Genomic DNA, 23,930 nt, shown 5'->3' with positions numbered 1-23,930 from the left:
CATCAATGCTCTTTCCAACGACTTTTTTGAGTAAGTCTTTGTATTTTAAATATGAAATGAGATACTTGGGATACAAAGAACATAGCTTGTAAGTAGGACAGTGAATTAAAGGGAACCTGTAGTATGTTTTGTCAGTCTTTTTTTTTTACATTTTAACTGATGTTTATTCATTTTTTACTATTTATGTAATCTCTTTATTATACTAGTGCTAGATGTTTCATATAGGTGTATCCATGACACTTGGGTCACACAGTCATATGAGTTCTCTAAAGAGAGAGGACATAGTGAAAACTGTCTCTCTCTAATCAAAATGTGTTCCAAAGTAGTTGGAATGGAACAGTTCTTGGTGTAATTTTAAGTATAAACTATTAATTTCTTTGAAAAACAGGACAGGATGGCAAAAAAAGTTGATAATTGCAGGTTTTAAATGCTGATTGGCTATCAAAACGTCAAAAAGTGAATAAAAAAGAAGTGGTGAGACAGCATTACAGCTTAACTGTACTTAAACAGTTCTCATTCATTTTAAATAACAAACATGTCATACTTACCTGCTCTGTGCAGCAGTTTTGCACAGAGCAGCCCGATCCTCCTCTTCTCTGGTACCCCGCCAATGCTCCAGGCACCCCCTCCTGCCGAGTGCCCCCAGAGCAAGCAGCTTGCAATTAGAGCACCCAAGCAGGCTCACTCCTGAGCCACTGCTCTATGTGTCCATTCACACACAGTGCCATGTCTCAGCCCCGCCCCCTCTCTCTCCTCATTAGCTCACTGGCTGCGATTGACAGCAGTTGTATCCAATGGCTCCCACTGCTGTCTCAGCCAGAAAAAGTTACAAAAGCTGAGGCTTTCATGGTGATTGCTGTATCATGATGGGGCTCAGGTAAGTATTGGGGGTGGCTGGAGGGCTGCTGCACAGAGATTTTTTTTTTACTTTAGATCCACTTTAAAGCAGAGTTCCACCCAAAAGTGAAACTTCGGCTGATCTGCTTCCTCCCCCCTCCGGTGCCATGTTTGGCACCTTTCAGGGGGGAGGGGGGAAAGGGTACCCTTTACCCCTCCCCACTTCCGGGAGAAGGCACCGCGGCGCTGTCCCTCGGAAGTACGCCCCCCCTCCTTCCCCCGCTGCCGAGCCAATTAGAAAACGCAGTGTGCTTTGCGCATGCGCAGTAGGGAAAAGGCTTTACTGCCAGTTCCCCTTACGACAAATGGCAGCGGCAGCACCCAAAAGCCCATCCGAAAATTGGCCAACATTGCGGGACAGGTAAGTGTCTATATATTAAAGGTCAGCAGCTACAGTATATTTTTTTTCCCCCAGATGGAACAACACTTTAACTACAACCTTAATTTAGCTTTAAATAGTGTAGGGAAAGCTTAGACCTCTGGGTTTTAATGAAATGTCTGTGTCCACAGTAACAGTCAAACCGTAAGGAAGTGTTAGCACTGGCATCAGATGGACAGGAACTGAGGAAAAATCTTTACACTGAAGTCCCAGATGGAAATAAAAATCTGACAGAAATTGTAACTTTTTCCCAGTGTGTTTAAAACTAGCATAACTGCTTTAGTAGTAGCTGTGCCTTTAAAATGGATTAAAACTGGCCTCAAGCCCTCAATTGACTGTTGATATCAACACAATAGTGTTTAGGATTCACTGATGTGGATCCTCAAAATATTTGCAATAACCAAACGTTTCCAGCACTCTAACCAGAACTGCATCTTGCTTAGCATTGGATGAAAATCAAGGATAAAATCTATTCGGCTTCAGATCATTTCACTTTGACCTCTCCTAGAATTTTCCCTTCTACTCCACTGGCCCTCTTTTTCCTCCAACTTCTCACATGAAAATATTTAAAAACTTTCATCACTTTCCATCACTCTTAGGCTGAGTTCACACTATCTTCGCATGCGGCTCACAGCAGGAGACCAGGGTGTCCCCGTTCAACATTTCAGGTCCAATTTCAGCAGGATTTTCGACTGAATTCGGACTTGAAATGGACCAAAAGACGCACAGGGCTCCTGTGAAAATTCGCACTGGAGCCACAATGTAGATATGTGAACCAGCTCCATAGAGAGCCGGTCAAAATCTCCTGCTATTACAAATTGGATACGTGAACCCGCATCCAATTTCCAATAGTGTCAACCCAGCCTTAGGGTCTTCTTCATCTGCTGACCCTAGAAAAGGCTTTTTTTTGTGTTCTGCCCCACAACTTTTTTTTGCCTTCTTGATTTCTTTGACAGCATCTAAGTTCTAGGTTCTTTATCAAGCCCTCTCATTCTAGTCTTTAGCTTGGGGTCACCATATCTCATTTGTTTGCATTTACCCAGTACCTTTTTTGTCAGTTTCTTTATCACTTTTTTATATATTGTATTGTATATATTGGTTGAAAATACAGCTTTATCGCATTTTTCATGGAAAAATCTTAACCGAACTGATATCCAAAATAGATAATAGACCATTCCCGAAATCTTGGTCAGGCTAGAAGACTTGTGCATACCATTTCAATTATTACATTGATTTGACTAATGCTTTTAGTACAATAGTAATATAAATAACAATAATAATAATCATTTCCCTTTGGGATTAATAAAGTATCCTGAATCTGAATAGTACATTTTCACTTCTTCTACCTGACTTATTGCTGTTGCTCATTTCCAATAAAAAATAAGAATCCACCAAAAGAACAAAAAAACAAGAATTAAAACCAGAATTTGTTTGAATGAAATATAAAATTAAGCAAGCAAATCAGCAGTATTTCATTTTCCTAATATATAATGGTCTATTTATCAATGTTTTCACCCAAGACAGCTTTTACAGAAGAGTCACTCATTTCAATACAAGATTCAGTTTAAAAAAGGTGTGAATCTTTGGTGAAAATTGCATACATCCATTGTGAAAACATTGATAAATAGACTCCAAAAAAAGTTCTGTTCCTAAAGCCATTTTTTTCTTAGCCTAAGGTCCAACAGCCTTTTACAAATTGTAGACACATTTCTTTTATGTCTTACAAGATTTGGAGGTTTATTTTATCATGTTCTATGACTTTTTCCTGCACTCCTGTTAAGTGCTTTATTTAACTACTTTACATCAATTGTGTCATAGGCTTGTTTGAAATCAATTAACAGCAGATAAATGTTCATGCTATACTAACAATTCTTCATATGGGATGTAATATTTTTTCTATGCTGAAATCCAAATTGGTATAGACTATATATTTTGTGTACACTAATTACAGTGCTAGTGGAATTACATCTTCTCTTTCTCTGTTATTCACCTCCTCTCACATATTCTATAGCATTTCCTATCAACTGTACATCCTTATGACAACAGACACTAAGGCTGGGTTCACATCTATGCAGGTTGCGGTTGATGCATTTTTCTGGCTCATTTTGTGGTGTGTTTTGCATTTTTGATAATGTGTTTTTGATGTGTTTTGCATTTTTTTTTTTTTTTTGACTAATAGGAAAGTATGACAGTTCATGTAGTGCGACTTTGATGTTATGCGAGTGCCAAAGAGTGTAAAGATGCATCAAAGTTGCTATACATGAACAGATTATCATACTTTCCTATTAGCCAAAAAGAAAGTGAAATGCAAAACACATAAAAAATGCATCAAAAACACATCACTTGCTTTTTTGGTGCGAGTTCATTAAAGTCTATTACGCACAAAATGCAATCTGCTGCGAGAAAAACAGTCTGAAAAAATAAAATAAAAAATAGACTGCAATGCTTTTCTGCAAAATGCACATAGGTGTGAGTCAAGGGTAAGGCTCAGTTGAAAGCCATCTCTTTTGTACTTCTATCCCTTTATAGGAATTTCTGTTCTTCCCTTCTAGTTTTGTTTTTTACAGTTCTTTCAGCCATTTTTCCTTCTTCCCCATGAGACAATGGCAACAGCAATGGCAACAACCTTATGCCTTCATACATTTATAGCTCAGTGAATATGAAGTCAGCATTACTGATAATAGAGAACAATGGCAATGGCGTGACCATGGAAGAGGAAGCGCTGAACACTAGACAACTAAAAAATGGCTACATCTGTGCTCCTGCGATGTAGTCATCAAGTGTTGTGTCAGTAACAAAACGGAGTGTATACACAAACCACCAAAAGTTTTTGAGTATATGCAGCAAGCAAACTCACACAATTTGAATTTGGATATAAATCAGTTTATTCTTCCCTGATACCATATTCACATTTCTAATACCAATATTATATCTTTTGGAGTTGGTTTTAAACTGCTCCTGGTGGCTAAGGAAGCCCCTTTAATCAATCCTTGGCTTGATCTCGTGCCAAAAAACAGCCCTCTTGATAACTGCTAATATGATGTTACATATTGAAAAACATAAAAAAAACTAATTTTTTATATAAATGAATAAAAGAATGTACATCTTTTAGTTTTTTTTTGTTTTTTTTTAAGCATTACTTTTTAACTGGGTGCTGTCCTAATTGACCACTTCAGTCCCAGAATTATTTATTGTTTTTTTTACGCACATGTGAAAAGCACATTTTAGACCTGAAGCTACGTTAAACCCCCCAAACATTATAATTTTTCTTAAAGCAGTGACTCTGTTGAATAAAGTGATGGCAGCTGTATTATATTATGTCACGTGTCATTAGCGTATATGTTTATCAATCCCATATTTTCATTGAAAAATACACTAAGGCTCCATGTACACCTGATCGTAGTGATTTACTGGCGTTTTTGGGTATTTTTTGCAGCTTTTTACAAGCGTTTTTATACCAACTTAGAAGTGTATTACAAGCGTTTTACAGCTTCAGGTGTTTTTGTTTAGCCAAAAGAAAGCACTAGGGGGAGGAGAGCTAGAGGAAATTAAAGAAATAAATAAAGAATAAAAAAAAATATGTAAGTGGAATAAATTAAACTTTTTTTTCTATCTGCCTAGAGTTCAGCTTTACTATAATTTACACTTAGCTGATCTTGTTAATATATACATTAAAAAACTTTAGTGATCAAAGACAACCTTGAAAGGAAAAAGAGGGAACATTGACACAATTCCCATCAGTTATATGTTCTACTACTTCTGCTTTTTTTTCTACCAGCCACCAGACCTCTTTTACTAATGACCTATTTTCCAGCAGATTGTACCTACAGGGACAGGTATCATGTGTACAAAGCTCTGTTTTACATAAGCAACCACACACTAAACAGCTTAAAATGGCTAATTTCTTTGATGAAATATGGAATGTTCTCCATTATATAAACAATTGAATCCTCAGGCTCCTGTTTATTCCACCTCACTCAGTCATGTAGTGGATTGTTTATACCATGGCTCAGCAGTCTACTCAATACATGTGATATATGTCTGTATATGTAGGTAAAATTAGTGTGGTTTTAAGCTTTCAGCATTATATTACACGCCTAGAGCACCGTACAGTATGGTTGGTTATCCTCAATGAGACTTTACTATGTTATTCTCTACTTTAACTGGAACGTGACAAAATTACTACTTTGTCCAAAATAAATATTTCATATGATGAAATGTAAAATAATACACAGATGCAGTAGATGAAATGTGAAATATTTAATGACTACAGAAATAAAAACTGAATTTTTTGTTATGTTTACATGTGTAGGGCAATCATGCTTTTAAGGTGCTAACCTACCAAGCTTTTTAGTACAAATTATAAGATATTTAATTTTAAATTGAGTGCTACTAATAAATGTAAAAAATGTGGTAATGCTAATTATTTTATGAGGTATATCCGTACCTTCACCTGACATTCTCATGTGACCAATAGCCATTATTTTTGATTTTGCAGGTGAAATTGGGTATGGTGGCTTATTTGCATATTATAGAACAGTCTTTCTCAATCTTTGTAACATGGAGGAAACCTTGAAATAACTTTCCAGGCTCAAGGCACCCTTGCTGATAATTACTGTATCTGCAACTCATTAGTGTGATGGTCACTGGGAAGGATGTTCCTTACATTTGTGGTCATTGGCAAGAATTCTTTCTTTACAGATAGTTTAAAAGATTATTGGGGTCAGTAGGAACTTATCTGAGAGGCAGGAGTTGCTCATTGCTCAAGGAACCCCAAGCAACCTCTGTAAGGACCCCATGGTACCATGGAACCCTTTGAGAAATAGGGCAAAATTATTTTTTCTATTATTCTAAAATATTACTTATGTAGAATTTCTTTTTTGTAATGCCTTTTTGCACATTATACAACTCATTTAACTAAATGTTAAATCAAATGAAAAAAATAAGAAAATTATATCTCAGTAGGAGACGAGATATCATATGAAACGTCATCATTATTACCGTTATTGAATGAAGCTTAGGTATCAGGATATCACTCTGTACTGCAATATAAACTGATCATTGTCTGGTTTGTTTGTGCTAATCAGAAATAAATAATAGATTGTCTGATACCAATTAAAATTAATTAAAAGATTAGGTTGGAGTACGTGTAAAAATTTGTTTAGCTTTGTAAATCCCTTACGTTTTGGTGTTAAGCTGTGTTTACTGAGGAACGCGGGTAAATTCAGTTACACATACATGTATGCGCGGTGAAGGGACCTCTAGACACTATAATAATTGTAATGCTATGATAACAGAACTATTCAAAAACAAGAAGTAGAGATATGAAAAAGCAGCAGCCTAGACATATTCCCACTGGAAATCTTAGTCTCCTTGTCTGCCACGCTGATACGAATAGTAATATAGCACCATATAAGATATCATGTTATCTAATTTGAGCAAGATTTTGACTCTGAAATTCATATGTGAAGCAAAACTGCTGTTTATTGAAATGTTTTATGCCAGGATATGAAACACTCTAATAAACAATGTACCCTGGTTATCTGTACAGTCTGAATGTTCAACGAATATTGCAGCAAGGCTTTACTTATAAACCTGTCTGAACCGCTTTGTAATTTTTGTGTTGCCATACAATAACAAAAAAAACTAATCTCAAGACTGTTATGACAGTGCAGAGCTATACACAACAAAAGAGACATAGGTCATAGCCAGATACACAGTCTAACAAGTCTTTTTTCAGGAAACACATGGCTTTATGTACTGATCTGTCACTGATATAGATATGTCTGCATTTACTTTATTTTATGAGCCCACAATCAGCTCTAGGCCTTTACAAGAAAATGACAGTTGGGATCTGAAAGTTGTAAGGGGTTGTGGGGTAATGATTGCAAAATATGGAAAGGATAAAAAAGGTACAGGTACTCACCCCCCTTTCTCCACCCTCTTCCCTCCTCCTAGCACCGCAAAACAGTATGATTTTGTGTTAAATACAAGTGAATGGCTGTACGCAGCAGTACTTGTGTAAACACCAATGACTTCTGCATCAGATAGAAGGGGAATCTAGATGGGATGTATATGCATGTAAAAAGTAAGTGAAAAGCAGCAAGGTTCATTTTGTTATGCTATGTGAATTGGAACATGTATCAATTATATACTGTAGTAGTTGTTGCTCAATTTGGCTGCAAATGTGGAAACATACTTTAATGCCCACTACCTCTGTTGTCTGGCTATCTCATAAGAACTATGACATGATTAAAACTAGTGGGATTTGCTGTGCCTGAAGCTTCTGACTATGTTCACCCCTTAAATTTTCTATTCGCTCCTTTTAGTTTTGTCTAGTGCATGTGCCAGAGCTCGTGGTGTCCTCATACTTGGTTGTCCACTAGTGGAGCATAAAGTTTGTAACAATGTAATAGAATAGCTTGCGTATAACTGCAGTTGCTGGCATGACTATAAATATAAGCTGGTTTTCTTGCAATCAACACAGTCACAGCCCAGAATAAAGGCACTGTACAGCATTGTACAGGGGATGCAGCCCATTAGTTTCATCTCCCTAACAGAGCATGTGACATCAATGGCGAGTGAGTCACACTCTTGTGGCCATTACTAAAATATTCATGGCTGTTCTCAGTACTGTTTATGACTTTGTATGGGGGATTTTATCCTGGGCAGTGCACAGTGTGCATTAGAAGCTGCAACAAGTCACCTTGAGCCCACATTATTTCCTGTCTGGAAGACATCCAGTTTATCTTAGCACTTTCCTTCCCAACCTTTCTGATCCCTGGCCTGCAATTTTCTCTCATTTGTTTGCAGTTCTCTCAAATAGGAATGCTCAGTACCACATGTAGTTAGTTGTTACCTAGTTCAGTCTATATACAAATGCAGCCTGCCTAGGGATGCTCACACCTCCAGACTGACATCTACCCATTGAGACATTCTGATATTTGCACAACTCCTCCCAAGAGCTAGTCACTGTTTGCATCAGGGCTGAGGGCTCTTGAAAGGAGTACCAATACAAGGAGCCGTGATGTTTTCAGGAAACTATGTACAGCACTCTGCCAGTTCCTCCCACCAATCCTCAGTTATCTGTATTGCATAGAGAGATACAGAGATTCTGTCATTATATCAGTGGGTCTAAAATAAAATATGTAATAAAATTGCAAATTTTTTATAAAAAGGGACATTAGCATGTTGATGAGAGAGAAGTAGAGGAACCAGAAAAGGCAAAATATAAGCAGACTAAACTTTAGTTTTAAGGTTTATAGCTGAAAGGATGTATATTTACCTACAGTTATGAAAGAAATTAAAATAAATCTGGAGGAAGAATAGAGATATAGGAAAAGAGATTTCATCTCCGAATACAGAAAGGTTTCTTCACAGTAATGCCCCGTACACACGGTCGGACTTTGTTCGGACATTCCAACAACAAAATCCTAGGATTTTTTCCTACGGATGTTGGCTCAAACTTGTCTTGCATACACACGGTCACACAAAGTTGTCGGAAAATCCGATCGTTCTAAACGCGGTGACGTAAAACACGTACGTCGGGACTATAAACGGGGCAGTGGCCAATAGCTTTCATCTCTTTATTCATTCTGAGCATGCGTGGCATTTTGTGCGTCGGATTTGTGTACACACGATCGGAATTGCCAACAACGGATTTTGTTGTTGGAAAATTTTATATCCTGCTCTCAAACTTTGTGTGTCGGAAATTCCGATGGAAAATGTGTGATGGAGCCCACACACGGTCGGAATTTCCGACAACAAGGTCCTATCACACATTTTCCGTCGGAAAATCCAACAGTGTGTATGGGGCATCAGAGCTGTGAAAATGTGGAATAGACTCCCTCCAGAGGTGGTTCTGGCCAGCTCAGTAGATTGCTTTAAGAAAGGCCTCGATTCTTTCCTAAATGTACATAATATAACTGGGTACTGACATTTATAGGTAAAGTTGATCCAGGGAAAATCTGATTACCTCTCTGGGATCAGAAAGGAATTTTTGCCCCTGCTGTAGCAAATTGGATCCTGTTTTTCTGGGGGTTTTGTCACCTTCCTCTGAATCAACTGTGGGCATAGGATTGGGTATATGGGATTGTATGATATTTTTTATTTTATTTTTATTTTATTTTTTTATGGTTGAACTAGATGGACGTGTGCCTTTTTTCAACCTAACTATGTAACTATGTAAGATATATAAGAGCAATGTATTGAAAAGGACTGGATTCTTGGCCAACAGTCAGTCTAATTGTTATAGTAAAGTCAGAAAAGTAAATTGGAAAAAAATTCTAACATGCATCACAATGATAGATATCACAGCACTGGGAGCTCTTCTTCAAAATCAACAGTTGCTATTCAAAGAAATATTTTCATAGAAAGGAAGTTGTCAGCAAGTAGGTCTGAACATTGTAACAGCTTTGGAAGGCCTAATGACATTCCACCCTCTTTAGAAGGGTATATGATTTTCCACAAAATATAAGGTTAACGTGATGATGTCATCACTCCTGGACATATCATCTTAGTGTCCCTATGCCTGCCTAAGTCCAACTGGATGGAACGGAAATTGTTACTAAAGCTCCCAGGCAACACTGAGCAACACCGAGTACTTAGGTCCTGGTGGTAACACTTGGTACAAGTTACTATACTTCAAAGGCAGTGACAGATGTACAAAGGTCTGGCAACTCCCCACATATTCTGCACAAGCAATCCATGCAGATTAGTGAGAAACAGTAGATACCTGAAAGCCAAAGTGTAAAGTGAAGCAGTAAGTGAACAGAGACTCTAGCGGTGGATTTGCCCCATTTTTTCACTCTGCTCCCACTGTTTATATACATACTGCTCTCTTTATCACAATTGAACTTTGCTGCATTTGCTTTGCTGCTTTTAAGTCAGATGCTTACATAACAGGACATCTTGACATCTTAAGCTATTGGAAGTTTGCCTTAACCAATGCTGCATGAGACAATCTGGATGCATGTTGGATATGATAGTGGAGTCCGATTCAATAGTGTCAAAAGTAACATATACGGCTGCACCAAGACAATAAATGAAGGTGCTTGACACTTCATTTATAAAAGTGCAGTGCTTATTTCAATACTGATGGACTTTCACTTCAAGAACTCCTACAAAGCTTGGCTTCTCAATCGATTTACAAAACTAACTGCTGCTGAGCGTTGCTTTCTTTATCTTGCAAATCTGTTTCATCTGCTTTCTGCATTTGCCTTTTCCAGCTTTCTATACCTGCTATAGAGACCACCTAAAGAGCTAATGTATAAAGATATCCAACCAGCAGGGTTTTATAGTTCCTTGGAACAGACAAACACGTTTAATTGACTTAAAGGGCTGCAATCCAGGATTGTTTTATTATAGATGATTGATATAGTGTCAATCTATCTTTTGGGAGGTGTTGGTTTATATTTTGTATGTGGAATTTTCCTATTGAAATTTGAAATTGTTTTCAATAAAGTTTTGTATTAACTATACTACTTGGATGACTATCATTACCTGCTTCATACAGTCTGTCCTTTACAGCTGTTATTTTTTTGTATATTCCACCCTCCTCTTTGGAAGGCCATAGGACATTCCACCTTCCTCTTGGGCAGGCCATATGAAATTCCACCCTCCTCTTGGGAACTTAATTGAAGAAAAATGCCCCATTAGATAGTGGCACAAGACCTACCTATTCATGGAATGATCACTACCAGCCTTGACATTGCATGCAATACTTTCTTGTTCAGTAACATAATAAAAGGGTCAAATTGCAGCATGGAAAGAAACTGGTCAGAATCTATTTTGTACTGGTCTATTTATCATGAATCATGAATTCATTCGTTACTAGCATTGCTATATGCAACAAGTCATGATTTGCTCATTGCTTATTGAATTGCATTTGATGCATAGAAAGCTCTATTCCATGCTCCAATGGGACTGGACATATTGCTTGTGTGGAAAGGGAACTGCAAGACCTGTCCACAACTTTTAATGCTACTTTCTTTTCATACCTTCAGCCCCCTTTTTTTCCAAAATAATCCTGGAAACCTATAGTACAAAAAAATGTTAAGCTTAGGTAAAAAAATCAGAGGCAATTTGTTATAAGGTGGTTTAACTTCACCTTTAAAAGCAGAATTTAAAAGCCACAACGAGAAACATATTTCCTAACTGGTGTTTTTATACACAGTGGCATTGAATTTGCTTCTATAGAAAGAGGTCCACCTATTGCTTAATTGTTTCCACATTGCAACCACTCACTCCCCCCTCTCCACGTGTTGTAAGGATAATAGATGGTCCAGAGGTTATGGCAGCTGGCTTTTATTGAAATCCATCAGTTTACACTAGCAGAGTAATGTACTCCGAGGTTAAAAAGGGTATCGTTGTTGAAGAAAATACTTCTATTTGATTGTTCTATAAGCTCATGGGTATTGATTTATTATTGGCAGGTCCAGAAAGCAACACATTAGATCAGAAAAAAAAGTTGTCTTGATTTACTTTGGCATAGACAGGACGTTTTTTCTAAAGTGTGTGGAGTAAAATAACTTGTGTAAGAGAAACAAATCCACAACTAGAAGGATTTTAATAGAGCTGGGATCTACCTGTTCCATTTCAGCCCAGTATTTGTGTGGTTGGGACCATAGAAAAAGCAAAACTGAGATGGAAATAAAAAAAAAAAATATGAAAAGAATGAGAAAAAAAAAAAGATAGGGAAAGCATTTTTTTGCAGTCAAATATACCTTTTTCAGATATACCTAAATATATACAGTATCGTTATTGTACTACCTAAACTATTTCATTACTATTTTTAAGCTAGTACATCAATAAAGGGTAACTCCACTTTCATGAAATAATAACAGCAAATAAAAAAACAGCATATCCACTTGCCTACCGAGCACTTTTACCCCCTTCCTGCCCAGGCCAATTTTCAGCTTTCAGCACTGTCACACTTTGAATGACAATTGCACAGTCATGCAGTACTGTACCTATATTCAATTTCTATCATTTTTTTTCACACAAATAGAGCTTTCTTTTGGGGCTATTTAATCACCACTGGTTTTTTTTTTTTTTTTTGCTTAACAAACAAAAAAAAAAACACATATTTTGGAAAAAAAAGCAAAACATTTTTCATATAGTTTGCTATAAAATTTTGCAAACAGATAACTTTTTTCCTTCACTGATGTGCACTGATGAGACTGCACTGGTGGGCACTGATAGGTGGTACTGATGGGCACTGATAAGTGGCACTGATGAGGTGGCACTGATAGATGGTACTGATGAGCACTGATGGGCGGCACTTAAGGGCACTGAGAAGTGGCACTAATAGGCAGCACTTATAAGGAGCACTGATGGGCACTGATCAGCACTGATAGGCAGCACTGATAGGCAATACTGATAGGTAACACTGATGATGAGGCTTGAGGGGCACTGATCAGCACTGATAGGCAATACTGATAGGTGACACTGATGATGGGGCTTGATGGGCACTGATTGGCAGCACTGATGGGCTCTGATTGGCAGCACTGGTGGGCATTAATTAGCAGCACTGGTGGGCACTGATTAGCAGCACAGGTGGGCACTGTTGGGAATGATGTCCCTGTAACAGAAGCCAGTTATCGGCTTTCTTCTTCCCCCTCTCACGCTGTCAGCGTGAGGAAAGAAAGAAAAGAAAAGCAGATAACCGGCTTGTATTTACATCCTGTGATCAGTTGTTATTGGCTGACAGCTGATCATGTGGTAAATGGTGCAGAGATTGGCCCTTTACCCTGATCTGTAATCAGCCGATTCTGAAGGACTTGGCGATCACAGGGCACGTGAGTAGCACGATCATGGGAAGACGTCCATGTATGCCCTTTCAGCAAATTATTGCGTAAAACGCAATACAAAATGGCAACCTGGAGGCATTCTGTACACAGATAGTGTACAGCAGGCCCCCAGGAAATGTAATTTTCTGCTTGGGCGATTAGCTCATTGATTTAGTGACTAAGACACAAGTAAAGTTTAGGCATCATTAGCAATAGGAACTGTATTTTTGGTGAGATACTCCCAAAGGATTAATTATTTCAAAGGGGATGCAGACACTGCAACTTTCCTCAGTAGAACACTGCAGCTGATTATATTGAACGCAGACACTCAGGAATCAGTATTCCAAGGACATACTGTATTGGAATTAATGCAGAGAATGCATCAAGATAAAAAAACGTTTACCTTTACAACCACTTTAAGAATCTTCATTTAATCTTCATTCAATAAATTGAGTGAATAGTTACTTAAATTTTACATTTAGGTAAAATGCAAATTCCTGTTTATTTAATCTGTACGTGCATGGGTATTAAAACTGAACATAGCAGCAATGTATTGTGTGAAGATTCTCAACTCCTTTAGTAAATTTATCCCATTGCTTCAAAAAGACTAAATTATCAGGTGGAAACCAAAGCTACCTTGTTTTTGTTCCTAAAAACAATACAATTCTTAAATTTACCAATTTCACTAACTCGGGGCTTTTCTTAGGTTAAAATTTATAGCATCTGTCTGTAGCATTCTGATCTGAACCACTTACAATGTTGAACTATTGTTTAGGAAATCAAGGTTATGCATAGCTAAACTCTACCTCCTGGTGTATAATGAAATATTAGAGGTTCACTAGAGACTGAACAAGGAGCAAGTTACAATGAGCTGCATTGGGCTGCTGCCAAGTGACCTCACACCTATCCCCTCCTAGGATCTTTGTAGCCCCATAAGCCTAAAAGTGGCAGGTGGGGAAATCATGCCACTACTGGGTGTATAGTGTGCCATGGTAAATTGGAAGTCAAGCAGCCTAGAAAAGTGGCAATATGAAGACAATATGCTGGAAGTTGTGGCATATACTGTATGTGTAACCCTGGCAATGGTGGTGACCACAAATGGGAAATAAACATCTGTCACAACTCCAGTCAGCAAAATGGTAGCCAGGCTGAAGTGAATGTATTCCTTCTGGAGGTTGAACACTGGTGTCAGACAAGGTGATTATCCTTTTCGAAGGAACTAGGAATTCTTGGTTGATTTGGTCAAACCCACATAAACGTTCTATACTGGGCCTGACAGTGAAAGATCAGTTAAAAGCAGCTTACTTATTTTTTTCCAGAAGTCAGTGGAGTGATTTCCTAGTAATAAAGTAGATATATTTTACTGGTGGTAATCTAACCCAAGACCCCTAGTGTTGGAGGGCTATAGTGCTAGTTACTGAGCAACTGTGTTGTCCACATCTTCAATGTTATTCCACCACAGCACACTGAAAATACACAAAAACAGCTCATTTTAAAAAGGGAGCAAAGTGTGAATTGCAAAGTGCAGGGACATAAAGGAACCAATCAGGGTTCATTTCATAACTGAGCTGGCAATGATTTGATTGGTTGCATTGAGCTACTGTATTTTACACATAGTAATTGCACTTTGCACTACTTTATAAAATAAGTCTAGATGGCTGCTCAAAACTGCCAAAAAACAGTTTCTTTTATAGCTTTTCCTGGCAGACTTAATGGGAGGGAGTTTAAAATGTAACAACCTCCCTACACTCCACCAACAGACAATGAAAAATTACCCACACCGCTTAGTCCACTCCACCTGACCACTGCCTATGTGTACAATACAGAAAGGTACATAGTGCAGATGTTTCGTTTTCTAAGTGTAGTGTACAATTCCTGTATATTTTTCATATCATTCACATGCTTTCATATCTACCAGGAAAGCAGGATGATTAAAGAGAGCAGGGAAAACTCACAAAAGAGAAGTAGCACAAGCACAGAGACATGAAATAAAATGAATACAAGGTACAAAGAAGCAATAATTACAAAGCTGTACAAAAGTCCCTTTATTTGACATTAACATCCTCAGGAATCTCACTGTATTGCTCTAAAATTAAAACACAAGCCATCTGTTCAGATTCATAATCAAAATGTCAACTGCACAACCCACATTTTTTTATTTTGCAGAATCTTGGTAATATCTGTTCAATCACAGAAGTTGGGATTTATCCTTCATTCAGCTCATACCTGAACATTAAATTGTATTATCCCCCCACCCCCCCATAAGAGCAGATGGCAGTCATCAACGTCAACCACAAAGAATAAAACACAGAACTGGAATGTTGTAATTCAACCAATCAGCAGGTTCTGAATTCTGTTTTATTTGCCAATTAATTATAGAAGCACATGCAACTTTTTTTGTTTAAAACTCCCTTTGTGCTTCCAATAAGCGGATGAATAGGTTCTATGGCCTGGATCATTACAAGGCAGCGCTCATTTGCGGCAAGCAGTAAAATTCATGGGGATAATAAAGTTCCACCGTCTTTGGACCTGTCTACTCCCTTTACGCAGCCATGAAATGTAAGACCTCTGCAGTTACTGGGATTTACGTTCCCCAGGTGATCTGCCAACTTTTCGGGCTGTTTTAACCCCTTCACAAAAGCAGTTTTGGAAAGAAAAGAGGTGAGCAGGTGTGAGATTCCAGGTCCAAAGCCCTGGCTTTCATTAGGTGAAGTTCAAGCCTCAGTAAAGATAACTCCATCCTAGATGCAGACTAGTCAAACTTTTCACCTTTGCTGTCATGCCGTTGAGAAAATAGACTGTAGGTTTATCAGCAAAAACAGGCTTCAATGGATTCAGAGCCCCAAGTGTGTGCTTATGTGGTCTGCAGCAATAGGCTAATTTGTACAAAAGTGGAGAGAAAAAAATGGGAATTTTTTGCCCAAAGGAAATTTTCTTTTATACTACAGGAAAATGGAGCAGAAAATAAGGTCACTTTGATTAATAATTTAAGTCACCCTACTGTGTTCAATTCAACACTTTTGTACAGTACAATATGTACTGTATTCCGTTAAAGGGTTTGTAAACCTTCATTTTTTTTCACCTTAATGCATCCTATGCATTACGGTGAAAAAACACCTGGCAGTGACCGCCACCCCCCCCCCCCCCCATTTTACTTACCTGAACCCTCGAACTTGACTCGGCGGGGACACGCTGTCTCTCTGCCCAGGGTTCTCAGCTCTTGATTGTAAAGATTGATAGCAGCGCAGCCATTGGCTCCCACTGCTGTCAATCGAATCCAATGACATGAGCACCGGGGGGCGGGGCCGAGTCCTGCATTCGGCCTCTATGTACGCCGAATGCTGGACTTGGGTGCATGCCTGCAAGCTAAACCCCTTTGGGGAAGGGTTTCTCCGAGGGGGTTATCAGAAGGGGGGAGGAGCCCAAAGAGCCACCGGGGGACCCCAGAAGAGCAGGTTCCGGGACACTGTGTGCAAAACGAGCTGCACAGTGGAGGTAAGTATGACATGTTTTTTATTTAAAAAAAAAATACCTTTACAATCACTTTAAGCATTACTTGTACCAACTCACTGTAAGCCAAAATCTAAATATGGTTATCCAGGGTAAGATTAATACTAAGACAGTAAAAATTAAGATAATTTCTTGAAGACTACGAAAGAATAGGGACTAAACTGTGTGCATCCTCTGACAGGATGGGGAATTCCAATTTGTAACTGTAACAACGAAAAACAACATTTTTACAATTGCAAACCATGTTACCAAGATCTGCTTTTACATGGCTTGTGCAAAGCCCCTCCACACTCACCTCTCCAGAGATCCTCTGCTGTAACCATCTCCAAAATACTTAGTGTTGGCTTGTGTCAGAGCCTAAAGCACTGAAAATTAATGGGCATTGTTTTGTGTTTTTAGGTAGCCTAATGAAATACATGGGTGAACAAAGCACCACAGGGGATTACTTTTTAGTTCCAATGTTAGGGGTTCAAGCAGGGAGAGGGTAACCTCCTTAGCCCTGGAAGGTTTTACCCCCTTAATGACCAGGCCATTTTGTGCGATACAGCACTGCGTTATTTTAACTAACAATTGCATGGTTGTGCCACGCTGTACCCAGGTAAAATGTATGCCTTTTTTTTTGCACCACAAATAGAGCTTTCTTTTGGTGGTATTTGATCACCTCTGCAGTTTTTATTTTTTGTGCCATAAACAAAAATAAGAGTGAAACGTTTTGAAAAGAAAAAAACAATATTTTTACTTTCTGCTATAAAACACATCCAATAAAAAAAAAAAATAGAATTTCTTCTTTAACCACTTGCCTTCCGGGCACTTACACCCCCTTCCTGCCCAAGCCATTTTTCAGCTTTCAGCGCTGTCGCACTTTGAATGACAATTGCGTGGTCGTGCTACACTGTACCCAAACAAATGTTTTAGCATTTTCTTCACACAAATAGAGCATTCTTTTGGTGGTATTTAATCACTGCTGGGTTTTTTATTTTTTACAAAAAAAGACCAAAAATTTTGAAAAAAAAATATTTTTTACTTTTTTTCTGTCAGTAAATTTTGTAACGAAGTAATTTTTTGACTTCACTGATATGCGCTGATGAGGTGGCACCGATGGGCACTGATAGACTGAACTGGTGGACATTGATGAGGTGGCACTAATGGGTACTGATGAGGCGGCACTTATGGGCACTGATGAGGTGGCACTGATGAGGAGGCGCTAATATGCCGCACTTATGGGCACTGATAGGTGGCACTGATATGTGGCACTGATGAGCACTGATAGACGGCAGTGATGGGCACTGTTAGGTGGCACTGATGGTCACTAATAGGCAGCACTGGTGAGCACTGATAGGGGGCACTGGTGGGCACGAATAGGTGGCACGAAGAGGCAGTATATATGGGCACTGATGGGCATTGATGAGTGGTACTGATTGGCAACACCGATGGGCATTGATGGGCAGCACTGACTGGCATGGCTAATGGGCACTGATTGGTGGCACTTGTGGGCACTGATTGCTGCCACTGGTGGGCACTGTATGCTGGCACTGGTGGGCAATGGTGGGCACTGTATTGTGACACTGTATTTCACTATTGTAATCAGGGCACAGATGATCACTGCCCTGATTATATTCCTACATGTCCCCCTGTGAGGAAATGCCACTGATCGGCTCTCCTCGCCACACGCTCTGTCAGTGTGAGGCGAGGAGAGACGATTACCAGCATCTCCGTGTTTACATGTGACTGGCTGTGATTGGACACAGCCGATCACATGGTTAAAGAGCCACGGACGCAGCTCTTTACACAGATCAGGGTCGCGCCGTGTCCTAGCAACACGGTGCGGCCACGATCGCCACGCAGTGTGCCCCCGTGGGCGCGCGACAGTGGCCGTTCTGGGACGCCGTCATTTGACGGTGGGCAGGTAGCAAGCAGTTAATTTAGGCCAATATGTATTCTGCTATATATTTTTGGTAAAAAAATCCCAATAAGCATATATTGATTGGTTTGCGCAAAAGTTAATTGCGTCTACAAACTATGGGATATTTTTATGGCGTTTTTCTTTCTTTCTTTTTTCTTTTCTACTAGTAATGGCGGCGATCACCGATTTTTAGCGGGACTTCAACATTGTGGCAGACAAATCAGACACCTGACACTTTTTTGGGACCCAGTGACGTTATTACAGTGACCAGTGCTAAAAATATGCACGGTTACTGTACTAATGACACTGGCAGGAAAGGGGTTAACATCAGGGGTGATTAAAGTGTTAACTGTGTGCCTAGCTGATGCTTGCTAACTGTGTGGGGATTGCTCTGACTGGATCAGGACAGAGATCGGTGTTCCTGCTTAGCAGAAACATACAATATCTATATTCTTCCCTGTCAGAACGGTGATCTGCCAATGTATCTCTGGGAAACGATCATGGGTGGCTGGCAGACATCGAATTGGCATCCCCTGTGTCCAATTAGCATGCGATTGCGCCTCCTGTGGTGTATGCCCCCCGGTGTCTGCTGCACAAAATGACGTACAGGTACATTGTTTTGCACATTAGAGATGACTTGCCGCAGTAAAAGTGCGGTAGGTAGTCGGCAAGTGGTTACAATGATTGTAAACGATCACCTTTTTAAAACAACCCATTCAGTTTAAAATAGAAATGAATGGCAAAACACTTGTATATAGGTATAAAACAATTATAAATACATTTTTTCCCTTTTTTATAAGTGATCACGTTCCTTCTCTTCTCAGCTGCATAAGTGCTGGGGGAGAGGAGAAGCAGCAGCACACTAAGCTTCCCAGTGAATGGCTGTGCAGGAGGTGTGTAAGGGCAAGTCTGATCATTGGAAGAGAGCAGGCTGAGTTCCCAGCACAGCTAGAGAGCTGACAGTGTTTTTTTGGTCTGTTTTTAATAGAAAAGCAAGGGGAAGAGCAGGAACACCAGGGATTTCACATGAAGGCAGCAATACAAAAAGGACAGCATACTTTCTCATACAGGTACATGGTACAACAGACACATATATGAAATATGAAATGTTGGGGTAACAAACGCTTTAAGGTTGCTGCTAGGTTGTCCTTTACTTTCCAATGTAGACAGTTTGGTAGACTGCAAGATTTACCATTGTTTGTGACATTGAGGCTGCAGTGAAATTATCATCGCTGAGATATACTGCTGTATGTAAACACAACTGTGTACATTTATTTATGTCATTAATTTGGATTGCAATAATCTATAACTGATAAGAGAGTTAGGTTTCAAGTACACTGGCATAACAACAAATAAAAAAGTAAGCTTTGACTTTCATAGTTTTCACAACAGAATGGATAACAGAATGAATTTTAAATTACTATAAAGCGCATTATTATTTAACATTTCTGGCTAAAAACTGTTTGCGCAAAGACATCTCTTTTAAACCTAAGGGTGCTGCACTGCAAAGACTGAGTAGCGAAATGTACTTCTTCATTAGACTAAGGAGTAAAGGCAAATAGACTGTGCACTTTGCAAAGTGCAGTTGCACTCTGCAAGAGCAGTTGCTCCAGAGCCTTGTAAATGAGCAGAAGCTCTTCTGTCTTCCATCATCCAATCATATGCCAGCAAAAATGCTTTTTTTGTTTTTCCTTGCATGTGATTGGGTATTCTTTACTAAGCTCTGGAGCAACTGCACTTGCAGAGTGTAACTGCACTTTTGCAAAGTGCACAGTCTATTTGCCTTCAGTAAATCAACCCCTAAATGTCAGAGAAGATGACCAAGATGGCAAAATAACTGGCTCTGTTCCCAAACTGTCTATTCATGAGCACACAAGATTGATTGAAATAGGCCAGTGGTGGTCAACTTTACAAATACAGGAGGTCCTTAAGTGCGGCCCTCGACAATGTCCAAAGGGCCACACAATGACATCTGTACTTAAAGATATATAGCACCTTTATGAAAAGGAATGAACGTGCAGGGCAGGATGCTTCTTACAATCAAAGAACACAGGTGGGTGCTGCAGTAAACTGATGGATGGTGCCATCAGAAAACAAAGTCCATAAGCAAAGTGCACTTCAGGACACCATGAATATCAAGTGAATCTTTTATTCGCCGCTATATAAGCATGCAACATTTTGGGTCCTCAGTGGACCCCTTTCTCAGACAGATAATGTCAACAAACAAGGGTGAATAACAGGTTTAAATAGATAGAACAACTAATGACCATTCTCCACAATCTCAGGACTGCCCCCTTCCAGCAGCCAATCTGTACCAATATTTTTTGGTACAATATAAAAGAGGTTGTGCCAAGTAAACTGATATCTAGCATCTTAAAAACTGATAACAATCAATGACAAAACTTTAGTACCCTATATTTTACATAGCAAGAAAAAAAAATCCCCCTTTTTTGGGACTTTGTAGGCAACAACCACAAATGTATGAATTAGAAAATATAATTTATTAGGTATACATAAAATCATTCGATCATAAAATGACTGATGGTTAAAAGGACATCCAGCCTGCAGGCCCTGGACACAAAGGGCAGGCATCGCTGGGTAGAGGGGAAGGAGACCAGTGAACATCCATTTTCTGATCTTCTGTAGCTAGAATGAACTTATAAGTGTCATGTAAAACATCAACTTTGGTTATGTTGTCACTTTCCTTGCAGATGGGAAAAAAGCTATGTGTGCCACATTAGTTTCAATGGAAGCCAGGTGAGACATTAAAAGAGCCCTGATGCCTCATTAACCGCTTCTTAACCGCCTCATGCAGATATACTGCGGCAGAAGGGCACGTACAGGCAGATTAACGTACCTGTACGTTCGCCTTTAAGAGGCGGCTTGCGGGTGCGCGTACCCGCCGGGAGCTCCGTGACCGTGATCGCGGGTCCCGTGGACCCAATGTCCGCAGGGATACCCGCGATCGTCTCACAGTGAGGAAGAATGGGGAGATGTTAATGTAAACAAGCATCTCCCTATTCTGCCTAATGACACTCTCACTGATCACAGCTCCCTGTAATCGGGAGCGGTGATCAGTGTAGTGTCACGCACAGCCCCTCCCCCCCACAGTTAGAATCACTCCCTAGGACACACTTAACCCCTACAGCACCACCCAGTGGTTAACCCCTTCACTGCCAGTGACATTTTTACAGTAATCAATGCGATTTTTTAGCATTGATCGCTGTATTAATGCCAATGGTCCCAAAAATGTGTCAAAATTGTCCGATGTGTCTGCGATAATGTTGCAGTCACAATAAAAATCGCCGATCGCCGCCATTACTAAAAAAAAAAAAAAAAAAAAAACAATAATCAATAAAAATGCCATAAAACTATCCCCTATTTTGTAGACGCTATAACTTTTGCCTAAACCAATCAATAAACGCTTATTGCGATGTTTTTACCAAAAATATGTAGAAGAATACGTATTGGCCTAAACTGAGGAAAAACATTTTTTTATATATATTTTTTGGGAATATATATTATAGCAAAAGTAAAAAATAATGCGTTTCTTTCAAAATTGTCGCTATTTTTTGTTTATAGCGCAAAAAATAAAAACCGCAGAGGTGATCAAATACCACCAAAAGAATGCTCTACTTGTGGGGAAAAAAGAACTTCAATTTTGTTTGGGAGCCACGTCGCACAACCGCGCAATTGTCAGTTAAAGCGACGCAGTTCCTCATTTATAGGGAGGTCTAATACTCAAGGACTTGGAGTGTGTTGCTGCTATGTACGAATAAGGAGCCATACTTAATGCTTCGGATAGCGCTATTATTTACAATTCACAAACCTTGTTTGGAAACCCGCCATGTATGACTCCTTATGATCACCAGGCAAATTAAATAGGCAAGTCCCCTTTTTTCTGATATTATCGTGTACTATTGGTGCTTTTGGTGGGCATCTATTGACACCCCTGCTGGTGTATTGCAAGGAATATTTTTGTACGTAGACACCTCTGATGGGTGTTTTTATGTTTATGTGTCTGTGCACATGGGGCGGGGCAGGGTCAACATTTTTGGGGGAGGAAGTTTTAGGTGCTTGGGTCTAACTTTATTTTTTTACCTTTTTTTCTACTTTAAAAAAAAAAATGATTTTTATGACACAAGGGCCATTTTGTTTGATTAATTTTTAAGACAGGTGTTCTTTAATGAGGCATCAGGGGTCTTTTAATGTCTCACCTGCCTTCCATTGAAGCTAATGGGGCACACAACATGCTCCATTAGCTTTTTTCCCACCTGCAGGGAAAGTGACAACATAACCAAAAGTGATGTTTTACATGTCACTTATGAGTTCATTCTAGCTACAGAAGATCAGAAAATGGATGTTTGCTGGCCTCCTTCCCCTCTACCTAGCGATGCCTTCCTTGTTGGTCCAGGGCCTGCAGGCTGGATAGCTGAGCCCAGGAAGCATGGTGGTGGTTGCTAGGGTGCATCACGGAGGGGGGGAGGGGGCGGAGAATGTGATTGGGAGACTGTACATACAGTTGGCTTGTGGAGTGTACATACACTTGCTTGGTCCCATTATATTATTGTCATCCATTTTTGCACTCTAGCATATGGTCGTACCCCTGAACAGAAAAATAACATGAATGTTTTACTGCCTCATAGCAAATAAAAATGACCTAACTTATGGACCCCTAAATTTTAAACTCTACAATAATATGTGTAACGACACCTCAAGTATGAAAGGGGTTAAAGTCGTTTAGGACATTCCATACCCAAACACAAAGGCAGATACTGAACACTTCAATCAGCCGAACAAGAAACCCATACAAATAATTCTCCCCCAAGTATGAGACAAGGCTCTGTCTTGAGGTTCAAGCAGGACTGAATCTTTATTCGAACACGTTATACAGATCCCACTTCAAAACACTTCTCCCCACCCTTGGAAAACAGGGCGGGTTAAACTGTCCAATGACAATGGACACACAGGTCAGGTGTGTTTAACTTCTCATCAGTAAACAATATGAACAGGGGGGCTGCTGGAGGAAGCCTCCCTACCTCTTTCCTCACAGCAAGACACTTAGACATCCCATAATAGTTGAGGCAGACAGCCACAATAGACAATAGAATACAGTCGCACCCCAACCATCACAGCCAATAGTACACAACATGAGACAGCACACATTTTATATACATATATACAGAATTGAGTCTGACTAGCACAGATCATAGAGGGGTTCTCATTCACCTTGTGCCCCTATTAGTGACTCCCGTCACAATGGCATATCCAGGGTCCCCAGAGTCTGTGTGTCTTGGGGGACATGGACCTGAATCTAAAGTAACGCCACCTCAAGGGTCCCCAGGCATACAGCTCACAACAAGCACTGTTCCCCCAAATGCCAGAGCCCATAATCGGTAGGTAAGAGGCTGGAATTCAGTCCCCTCCAAAAGCCTCTGCCCCGGCTAGGTTT

The sequence above is a fragment of the Aquarana catesbeiana genome, linkage group LG04, assembly GCF_042186555.1.
Source record: "Aquarana catesbeiana isolate 2022-GZ linkage group LG04, ASM4218655v1, whole genome shotgun sequence".
Lineage (NCBI taxonomy): Eukaryota > Metazoa > Chordata > Amphibia > Anura > Ranidae > Aquarana > Aquarana catesbeiana.
This window is presented reverse-complemented; position numbering follows the sequence as displayed.